General features: G+C 36.8%; 1 protein-coding gene across 6 annotated transcripts in view; it reads right to left on the bottom strand.

Annotated features, from left to right (window-relative positions):
- ABCD3 (ATP binding cassette subfamily D member 3) overlaps nt 1-12,030 on the bottom strand; it is a 167,289-nt gene that overhangs the window by 60,709 nt on the left and 94,550 nt on the right. The window lies entirely within an intron of this gene.

The raw sequence follows: 12,030 nt of genomic DNA, 5'->3' as shown, positions 1-12,030 counted from the left end.
AGGAAACTAAGAGGAGCCACTGCTCTAAAGTCATTTTACTGCTTACAAGGATGATAAAGGATTATTAATGTTTAACCTTGAAAATTTTAATATATGTTAAAATTTCTAGGGTCACCAGTAAAAGAAAAAATTAAAATAAAGAATAATTTCCAAACTACTAGAAGGAATAAAAATAATGAAAAAAGAAATACTAACTACAAAGCAATTGTGCTGTTAATCAATAACACAAAGAAAAAATTGAAGAAAAATTTCCAAATGTCCTGAAATTCTGGTAAATTAAATATGAGACATATTCTTTGTGTTCCTCCTAAAAAGGAGGAATCTGTTTTCTCATCCTTGAATCTGGGCCGAGCTTATGACTTGCTCTAACCAAAAGAATGTGGCAAAACCCTTTCTTTTACTTTTGCCTCTTGGAATATTGACCTGAGACTACCACATGAGGAAACTGGTCAAGCCTACTGGATAATAAAAAGTTACTTAGATGAGAACCAAGGCACCTACTACCCAAGCCACCAGCCAGCACCATCAGCCAGAAAGAAGTAAAGCCATCTTGAATCTTCCTGTGCAGCCAATCCTCTAGTTGAATGCAGCCTCACAAGCAAACCCAGACAAAACGAGCCACCCACAGAATTGTGGCAAAAAGCCATTAAGTTGTGGGGTGGTTTTTTATGCAACAATAGATAACTGACATAAATAAAGACATACACTTGGGAAAAGTCATGGGTCAACAAAATAAAAATATTTTTGAAATGTATAATAGACATATCAAATACGTTTACAAAATGGTAAAGTTTATACATCAAAAAACCTGTGTGCTGCAACGAAAGCAGTGCTTAGAGAAGACTTTATAACCTTAACTGCACACTCTAGGGAAAACAAAGTCTGGAAATTCGTATCTCTCAGAACATTAGAAAAATAAAATTAACTGAAGAAAGTGTAAAGAACAAAAGAATACAGAAAGGAAAACAATAATGAAGTAAGAAACAGACACTAAATAGAGGTAAAGCAAAACTGGAAGCTGGATTTTTTTTTTAAACTTCACACATTTTACAAACTTATGGCAAGACTAATCAAAAAAAAAAAAAAGGCAATCATACACTGATCCAGATTAGAAGCAATCTTCATCAAAATCCCAACATGCTGCTCTTAAAATTTATATAGAAGTAATACATAGTGGAAAGAGTTGATAACTGAGGCACATTTTATATTTCATTTATAAGATCCACTACATTCATAAAATAGAGTTCTACCAAAGCATCTATAAAATAGCATTAAATATTTACTTGTGGTAAATCAATAGGTTCATAATGACACTTAAGAACAACTCACTGGTCACCTTCAGAGAACAAGGGAACTGACGGATTATTTTGAAAACTGGTAAATTAAGAAGCATGTATCTATCCTACCTTTCCTAATTGAATTGTACCACTGGGTAACCAAATAGTAAAGAAAAGTTTCTTATTATGGAAGCATTCCACCTTACAAATAAAGAATGACAATTCAAATATCACCATATTACAAGCCATAATAAATGCACTGATCAAGGCATCAGGCAACGATGGCTGCTAAAAATCACAAAAAGAAACAACCAGACACTACATACATCTTGATGGAGAGTATCTCTCAACACCTAGAAGTATTCTTGTCCAAAAAAATAAAAAATAAACAAAATCTAAACTTTGATGAAGCTTTTAGATCCAATTACTAATTTACAGGAAATACAGAGAATGAAGAAAAATGTATGCAATCAGTGCAATCTACAAACTGTAAGAAAGGGGCAAGACAAAAAGCAAGCAGGACATGTAGATTAAGAGAGACAAGAAAACACACAACAATGCTTGGGAATGCACCTTTGGACAATAAAATTAAAAAAGAGATGTACAGATGCAATTACTATAGAAGTCAGGATAGCAATTATATAGCAAGGGAGAGGAATGGGCTGTGATTGGAAGGGGCACATGGAAGCCTCCTGGAGTGGCTGGCAAAGATTTATTTCTAGACCTGTGTGTAGTTACAAGGGTGTTTATCTTAAAAGCAAAAAGTCATTAAGTTATGTACGTGTTTTTATGCAGTTTTCTTTATCTGTAGGGTAATATACAATAAAAAGACATTAGAAATCTTAGACTATTTCGTGATGATTCCAGTATTTTAGTAGCAACATTTGTCATAAAATTTTAACAATTAATTTTGCATTGAACCTCAGACTTTTTTTTTTAACTCCTGAGTGACTACTGACTGACTATTCTTTTGAATCTAAGCCCACCTGAAGGATTTGATAAAAATGCTTTATTCTGTCTTTTACCTTCCACATGGCTAATTCAAACTGAAACACTCTCATAATCAGGTACCATTTTTACCTGACTCATCACTGGTAAAACGAAGATAGTAAAACAACTATCCCAAAAGACCATTTGTAAGGAATAAATGTAAAATACTTAGAACAATGCTGAAAATATGGTAAGTGCTCAATAAATAGTTAATAGTCATACCTCCAGCTTCATGTCTTCACAGTCTGTTCTCAAATCATAACTCCATTAACTCCATGCCCTTGCTCATGCTGTTTTCCCCACACAGAAGACATTCTACCCCTACCCACCCCCCACCCCCCGCCCATTAGCAAAACACTAAAATCTCTTAAAGTCAAACTCAAATGTGAAGTCTCCCAGGGTAACAACAGATACCAAATTAGCTGAATATGCTTTGATGAGCTTTATTTTCAATTTTATACTAATTTAATTGCATTCATTCAAAGCTGTTAATCTAGCAAAAGGATTACTAATGCATGTTTCTAAACAAACAAAAAAAACCACTTAAGGGCCCCTGGGTGGCTCAGTCGGTTAAGCCTCAGACTTTTGGCTCAGGTCATGATCTCATAATTCATGAGTTCAAGCCCCATGTCGGGCTCTGTCCTGACAGCTCAGACAGAGCCTAGAGCCTGCTTCAGATTCCGTGTCTCCCTCTCTCTGCCTATACCCCACTTGCATGCTCTCTCTCTCTCTCAAAAATAAACATTTTATATAATAAATAAAAATAAACCATTTTTAAACACACTCACTATGGTTGTACTTAAGAAGACTTCAAATGCTCTTACTATGTACATTAGTTCCCACTGAAGAGCACAACCATCACTTAGTAAAAGAATTTTATCCTTGCATTTATGCAAGGCTGGATCATTGACAGAAATGCCTAAAACAAAAGTGATTTCTTCATAAAAAGACTGTCATAATGAGAGCAATGTTCTTAAGCAAGGGCCTGATGTGAAATTTTTTGTAGAAATGACTAGAAATGCCATTTTTAAACAACTCTAACATTCTATGCAAATCATTGCAAAAGAAATAACAATAGAGAAATACAGTACCCATTTTTATAAAATTCAATTTGGCATATATAATTGCAAAGAAAACTGTAAAGAGCCTATCCTTCTTCTTCATAATTCCAGCTTGTATTTTATTGTAATAGATTAGAAGGTAATGATATTCTTCAGGTCATGGATGAGAGTGACAATGATGGGGGGGAGGGTGGAATTACAATTTATCCAAATGGACAACATGGTATCAGTTATCAGAAATGGTAAATTCTTTTTTTTTTTTTTAATTTTTTTTTCAACGTTTATTTATTTTTGGGACAGAGAGAGACAGAGCATGGACGGGGGAGGGGCAGAGAGAGAGGGAGACACAGAATCGGAAACAGGCTCCAGGCTCTGAGCCATCAGCCCAGAGCCTGACGCGGGGCTCGAACTCACGGACCGCGAGATCGTGACCTGGCTGAAGTCGGACGCTTAACCGACTGCGCCACCCAGGCGCCCCAGAAATGGTAAATTCTAAGAACAAGCACAAGTTCACCAAAAAGTCATATGGAACCAAATTCATTCCCTTCTCTGAAGGGATCATGAAAATTCTGTAACCTTTGTTTACTATGCTACAAAGCATTTGACGATGGCCCAAATCAGGAGTTCTCCACCTTTTCCACGCAAAAGAAACCAATGCCACATACAGCTCTAAGGTCTCATTTTCACAGCTCCATGACCAGAAAAGAAAGACCCTCCAGCAGTAACAACTTAAAGGACTTTAACTGGCCCAGTATGGATTAGATTCCTTGCCCTACTGTCAGAGTGCCAGGTCATTACTGGAAGGAAAGGTGTGAAAAGTGCTCGGTAAGTTGAAGATGAGAACCAATCCAACACCCAAAGAGTATCAATTAAAGAAAGGTTACAGAGGTATAAATCCACTGTTCTATATTTGGTCCTATCCAATAACTTAAATTTATTGAGAAAATATACAGAAGGAATATTAATTAAATGAGCAGAATCAAAAAGAAAAAATTTAGAGTAAGTGGTATGTCCAAAGATAAGCATAAATACCTGCACCCAGTTTTAATTAAAAAAAAAAAAATCAAATACAACAACAGGTTAAGGAAGGCAAATGGAGGGAAAACAACTGTGTAAAGCTAAATATGAGTGAAGAGTATTGACGACTGTCACAAAAATAAATGTAATTCCCTTGATTTTAACAAAGCTTAGGATCACTAAGGAGATAACAAGCCATTCCACTCTGTGTCAGTCAGACCACACTTAAAATAATAAACTGAGTTTTAGACTTCTTCTTTAAGAGGTGGAGAAATGAGTATCATATTCAGAAAGCAGCAACGGAAAAAATACAGAGGCCTAGTAACTTAAATACCTTCCAAACTCTGAGAGTAAATGATTCTATCAATTCAAAAAGGCTTCTTGAGGAGATTTTCAGGGGCACCTTTGAGGAAATTTTTAGGAAGGCTCGACAGTTTTTGAGAACCCAATAGTGGCATGAACTAAGAAAAGTTCATAAGCTTTAATTGTATAATCGCATTTCTGGCAATTTATTCCAAGGAAATAATTCTGCAGAGACAGAAATGTTTACCTGCAAATATATCTAGTATTATCTAGAAAAATTACAGAAGCAAACTAGATGCTCAAAATAAATTATGATACAGTCACAGGAAAGAGTATTTATGTACTTCTTTAAAATTATAGTTATGAAGTTAATGATGAAACATAGGGAAGATGTCTACATGTTAAATGAAAACAGCAAAACACATACATTATAATTATGTAAAACTATATACATATAAACGAGAAATAAGAGGTAATAAAAACAATATGTATGTTATAGTGATGACATTATGGACAATTTAATTTTTTTAATTGTCTTTAATGTTTCCACTGTATTGTTCCACTGTATTGTAACTGTGAAAAACAGATTATAAAACAATAATACCATTTTTATAAATTTCTAAGACTTGTTTTACCAATGCATATAAAAGGGGTCAGCTCCTAAATGGCTCATAATATACTTAAAAAGACAACATTCATGCAGCGCCTGAGTGGCGCAGTCGGTTAAGCGTCCGACTTCAGCCAGGTCACGATCTCACGGTCCGTGAGTTTGAGCCCCGCGTCGGGCTCTGGGCTGATGGCTCAGAGCCTGGAGCCTGTTTCCGATTCTGTGTCTCCCTCTCTCTCTGCCCCTCCCCCGTTCATGCTCTGTCTCTCTCTGTCCCAAAAATAAATAAACATTGAAAAAAAAAATTAAAAAAAAAAAAAAAGACAACATTCATAGCAAGAAAAATTTGTTATTTAAGATAAAAGTAACCACAGCCCTAAGAAATGAGCATCTCAGAAACAGAGTCATTCAACAATTTTTATCTGAGAGCCTACTATATGCCAGACATAGTTCTAGCCACTGAGGTTGTATCAATAAACAAAACAGACAAAAATTGCTGCCCTCATGGAGCTTACATCCTGAAGGCAGAGACATATAATAAACAAGATAAATATGTAAAATAAATATCACATTTTGACTGATAAGGAAAAGCTGGGAAAGTGGACAGTGTGTGTATCGAGAATGCTTTTGTAAACTGAATGGCATTGGAAGGTCTCCCTGAGAAGTTATCTGAAGAAAGACTGAAAAAGGGGAGGGAGTTAGCAGTGTGGTACCTGGGGAAGAGCATATCAGGCAAGGCAACAGCAAGTACAAAAAGCCTTGAAAACGAATGCCTGGCCAGTGATGCTAATGTGCCAGAAACTGAGAAGTGTAATTAATTAAAGAGTTTGTACTCAGTCCCTGCCCAATAGACCCCAGACAGCTCTACTGTTCTGAGAACACTGCTTCTGGACTTGACCTGCATTAGTTGGTTTCAGTACACAGATGCTTTTCTTGGCAAATTCCTTCAGGTCTTTCGCTTAACCACCATCTTTTTATTCTGAGGTTCTAAATGGGGCCTAAAAACTCCATTCATAGTTCATCCCAAGAGCTTATGCAGCTCCAGCCCCTCACCTGACTCATACTTGAACTTTGCAAAACATTTAGTGGGCCTGTCAAACTGAGCAAAGGGAAGCCAGCCCCTTCTAGAGCTTGATTTGAAAGGAACAGATCTCAGGAAGGAAAGAAAGCTGAATTTGAAGTATGCAGGAAAGCTGTAAAGTTAGTGGGGAGGGAGTACAGGGAGTAGAAGCTAGAGATATGAGAATATCCAAAAGGTACAGAGAAGATCTAGCAACAGGCCACATGGCTGAGGCTCAGGGAAAAATAGTCAACAAACTTAAAACAGTGGAAATATCAAAGGAATTTATAAATAAAAGAATGTCTCCATTTTAAGCTGTTCGCTATGCTGAGATATAATTCCTGCCACCACTCCCAAATTTTCAACAAAACTCTATCACAATTACCTGCTTTGTGGCTGATGCTTTACAGGAATCAAGGCAGATACTAAAAAGACAGGTTCAAGATGAAAAAATAAAAAAGAGAGACCATGTAAATGGGATCTAAAACAGCTTTTGCAAAGTGAAGGAAACTATCAACAAAACAAAAAGGCAGCCTGCTGAATGGGAGAAGATACTTGCAAATGATATATCTGATAATATCCAAAATATATATATATAAAAAAAAAACTACAACTCAACAACCAAAAAAAAAAATTAAAAAAAAAAAGACAAAAAATAATCCAATTAAAAATGGGCAGAGGATCTGAATAGACATTTTTCCAAAGAAGACATACAAATGGCCAACAGACACATGAAAAGATGATCAACATCACTAATCAGGCAAATGCAAATCAAAACCACAAAAAAGGGCGCCTGGGTGGCTCAATCAGTTGAGTGTCCAACTCTTGATTTTGGCTCAGGTCGTGGTCTCACAATGTATGTGTTCTGGTCCACATCTGGCTCTGTGCTGGGGGTGTGGAGCCTGCTTGGGGTTCCTTCTTTCTCTCTCAAAATAGATGGATAAACATTTAAAACAAACAAAAAACAACAACAAACCACAATGAAATACCACCTTATACCTGTCACTATGGCTAAAATCAAAACAACAAAAAATAACAAGTGTTGTCAAGGATGTGGAGAAAAGGGAACCCTCATGCATTGTTGGTAGAATGTAAATTGGTATAACCACTGTGGAAAACAGTATGGAGGTTCCTCAAAATATTAGAAATAGAAATACCATATGATCCATTAATTCCACTACTGAGTATTTACCCAACGAAAACAAAAACACTAACTCAAAAATACACATGCAGGACGCCAGGGTGGCTCAGTTGGGTAAGCATCCATCTCGGCTCAGGTCATGATCTTGTGATTTGTGGGTTCAAGCCCCACGTCCAGTTCAGAGCTTGGAGCCTGCTTCAGATTCTGTCTCCCTCTCTCTCTGCCCCTCCCCTACTTGCACTCTCTCTCAAAAATAAACATTAAAAAAAAAAAAAAGGATACATGCACCCCTATGTTTATTGCAGCATTATTTACAACAGCCAGATATGAACACAACCTAAGCACCCACTGATAGATGAATGGATAAAGTTGTGGTAAACACACACACACACACACACACACACACACACACACACACACACGAGTGTTACTCAGCCATAAAAAAAAGGAGATTTTACCATTTGAGACAAAATGGATGCACTCAGACAACAGTATGCTAAGTGAAATAAATCAGGGAAAGACAAAAACCATATGATTTTACTTATATGTGGGATCCCCAAAAAAACCACACAAATAAACAAAAAGCAGAAACAGACTCATACACAGAGAGATCTGATGGTAGCCAGAGGGATGGGGGTGGAGTGCGGGGGATGGGTAAAATGGGTGAAGGGGAGTGGAAAGTACAGGCTTCCAGTTATGGGATGAATAAGTCACAGGGATAAAAGGTACAGCACAGGGAATATAGTCAATGGTATTGTAACAGCACTGTACTGTGACAGTAGCTACACTTGTGATGCAAAGCATAACTAATAAACTTGTAAAATCACTATGTTGTAAAACAGTAACTAATGTAACACTGTATGTCAACTATACTTAGAGTTAAAACATACATATGTATATGTGTATACGTATATGTGTGTATACACATATACATATTAGAGGTGCCTGGCTGGTTCAGTTGGAAGAGCATGCAACTCTTGATCTCAGAGTCATGGGTTTGAGCCCCTCATTGGGCATAGAGATTAATTACAAATAAGACCTTTAAAAAAAATAAATTAAAAAAAAATGAAAATATATATTTTAAAATTTTAAAAAATAAATAATAAAATAAAACAAAGCAGAGACAAAAAAGTGAAATAAGGTGTAATTAAGAAAAACACAATCTCCCTGAAACTCCTGAAAAATATTTGGGGGAGGAAACAGTGTTCCCACCATCTATATAGACTGGGCTCTGAAAAGGATAAAGGATCACTCTATAAGCTGGTTTACTTAGCTATACCCTGATAGCTGACAACTAGTTCACACCCAGTCAAGCAATTAAAAATGCCTCACCTTTTGCACATGTGAAGCTGGAGAGATTCCCAGCCAGGCTTGCAGATGTCAGATCTCACTGTGCTCCCAGCCTAATGACCTTTTGCAGAAGCCCCTCAATAAAATGGTTTGATCCAAAGGAAAAGGTATGCTAAATTCATGCTTCAGAAAGTTAAAAGAATCATTATTTAGATCATCCAGAGTTGTTGAATGATACTTCACGAAAAGGGTGACTCTAACCTAAACCTTAAAGGATAAGAGCTGAAAAACAGAAAATCTAGAGATATTCCAAGGATGGTTAATATGAATAAAGCTTCAAAACCTAGAATGAGTGTGGCCTGTTCAGAGAACAGTGCAAAATTGCCTATTTGGAACACGGAGTACTCATTGGCAGGCAATGGCAGATAAGATTAGCCAGGTAAGGTGAGACCAGGTGAGGGAGGGCTCTGAAATTCAGGATGAGAAATCTGAACTTGACAAGCATTCATGGGAAGGGAAAGAAACTGCTTTGTTCTGTTTTTGTTTTTCGTGTTTTTTGTTTGTTTGTTTGTTTGTTTTAAGATCATAAAATACTACAGCAGTGCAGACTGGTGTCTTTGCCCTCTAAAATTGGCTTATAATTTCCCACTCATGTAATTTCTACTCATGTTTTTACCGGTCCTACATCTCCAACTGTCTATCAGACAATTACACTTAAAAATTCTTCAACTACCCTATGTAATTTGTGTACCCCATAAAACACTTAATTGTCTATCCTGTAACATATGCAAACTAGGAATTTAAGAATGACACAGTACATGCCCTCAAGAGACTCAATATGATGCAGGCAGAAGCCAAGAAAACAAACTACTACAATACAGAGTGCAGAGTGCTAACTACTAAAGTCGAGAAATGCTTAGAGTATCATTAGAGCAAAGGACAACATCAATTTGGAAATCAGGAAAAGACAGAAAACACCTAAGAGAAAGTGTTAACTGGACTGAGTTTTGAAAGAAAATAAACACCAAAGGGTAGGGGAGAAGTAGTGGGGATGACAGTTATTGCAATCAAACTGCAAAGGCTGAGCAAACTCTCCTACTCAGAACTGCTATTCCATTTGGCTGGATGAGGATAAGAAGCAGTACGAAAGAACCAGATCATGAACACGATTTTCTCATGATAAGAACTTTGCATTTTAGAGGGGCACCTAGGTGGCTCAGTTGGTTAAGCGTCCAACTTCAGCTCAGGCCATGATCTCACAGTTCGTGGGTTCGAGCCCCAAGTCTGGCTCTGCACTGACCACATGGAGCCTGCTTGGGATTCTCTCTCTCCCTCTGCCTCTCACCCACTCGTTTTCTTTCTCTCTCTCTTTCCCTTTCTCTCTCTCAAAATAAACATCAAAAAAAATTTTTTTAATTTTAAAAAAGAATTTTGTATTTTAGAAGAGCCAAAAGACTTTAATGAAGGAATAACATGATCACATTTGTGCTTCTTAAAAAGAGTTCTAGTGGCAGTGGAAGCTGGATTAAAAAGGAACCACAAAGCATCTTCATATCACAAAATGCAACAAAAATCTGATAAAGGCTGCTATTAACGTTCAATTTATCTGCAGTTATCCATTCCTACCCCCTTTCTGGGCTTAGCTCATATTCTTCATAAAACCTTCCCTAACTTTTCTCAAACACATTAATCTCCCCTTTCTCAGAACTTCTAAGGCATATCTGTCTGTACAATGCATTCTGTAACCACCTTACATTTTTAACTAACTTGCATTTAAATTTCTTCTCCCTAACAAAAATGTATCCTTTCTAAGATGTCATATATTTTTTGAAGTTTATTTATTTAGTTTGAGAGGGAAAGAGAGAGTGCAAGCAGGGGAGGGGCAGAGAGAAAGGGAGAGACAGAATCCCAAGCAGGCTCCACACTGTCAGCACAGAGTCTGACACCGGACTTGAACTCACAAACCATGGGATCATGACCTGCATCAAAATCAAGAGTCAGATGCTTAACTGACTGAGCCACCCAGGCATCCCTGTCATACATTTTTTTAATGTGTGAGTAATACATACACATACACACACACACACACACACACACACACACACACACACTCTCTCCATCCCACAACATTCTGAAACCCATTAACTTCCTTTCAACTGATTATGCGTTCTCCTTTATCCATAAATAAAGATTCCACTATTCCCCATAAATAATAAATAAAATAAAATGCATGACTAAGCAAAATTAAGGTGAAAAAAGTTAGTATACTGTAGTGAGGAATGAACACAAGGCAACTTTCTAGGAAGATGAAAATGTTCTCATTTATGATAGGGGTATGTTACACTGTTGTACTGCATTTACGTAAAAAATGTATAAGCAAGATTTATACTGTTCAATATATATATTTACCTAAAAATCTGTAAAAATAAGGAGTGGGAGGCAAGGGGCTATAGATGAAACATGAATGGCAGAATGTTGATGGTACTTCTTCGGTGAAGTGTATGTATAGGTAGTTATTCTGCCTACTTGGAAAAAACTGCATTAACAAAACTAAAAAATAACTCAGGAAGTTAAATTACTTGTTCTCCTAATGTTTGGAATAATGTGACATTATAACTTTTAAAGTGGCTTTTCTAGCTCTATTACCTATTTGATTCTAAGGGATATCTTCTAAGACAAACTTATTATTAAAAGCACAGATGAGGGGCGCCTGGGTGGCTCAGTCGGTTGGGGGTCCGACTTCCGCTCAGGTCATGACCTCGCGGTCCCTGAGTTCGAGCCCCGCGTCGGGCTCTGGGCTGACAGCTCGGAGCCTGGAACCTGTTTCGGATTCTGTGTCTCCCTCTCTTCTCTGACCCTCCTCTGCTCATGGTCTGTCTCTCTGTCTCAAAAATAAATAAATGTTAAAAAAAAAAATTTTTTTTTAAATAAAAAAAAAATAAAAGCACAGATGAAAAAAGGTCAAGCAGCCACAGGTTCCTTAATTAAGCACCAGATAGGAAAATTAATTAGCCCTGTTACAAACGATGCCCGAAAAGCCAGTAAAATATAAAGGCAGAATTTTCTAATCCTCTAATCTTCAAACTGTGCAGCCAAAGATAGCATCTGAAAGATCTCCAAAAGTTTCTGGAAATATAACATCTACAAAAATAGACTCAATGCCATTCTTAATGGTTTTAAAGTAATTCACTTACTTTATCTCAGTAATTTAAACATCATGCTTATCTGCTCTTAATTTGCATTCTCCTCCCACAAAATATTTAATGTGGAAAATAAAGATTTTC

This window comes from Felis catus, chromosome C1 (genome assembly GCF_018350175.1).
Source record: "Felis catus isolate Fca126 chromosome C1, F.catus_Fca126_mat1.0, whole genome shotgun sequence".
Taxonomy (NCBI): domain Eukaryota; kingdom Metazoa; phylum Chordata; class Mammalia; order Carnivora; family Felidae; genus Felis; species Felis catus.
Note: the sequence above shows the minus strand (reverse complement) of the source record. Positions and strands in the feature narration are given on the sequence as shown.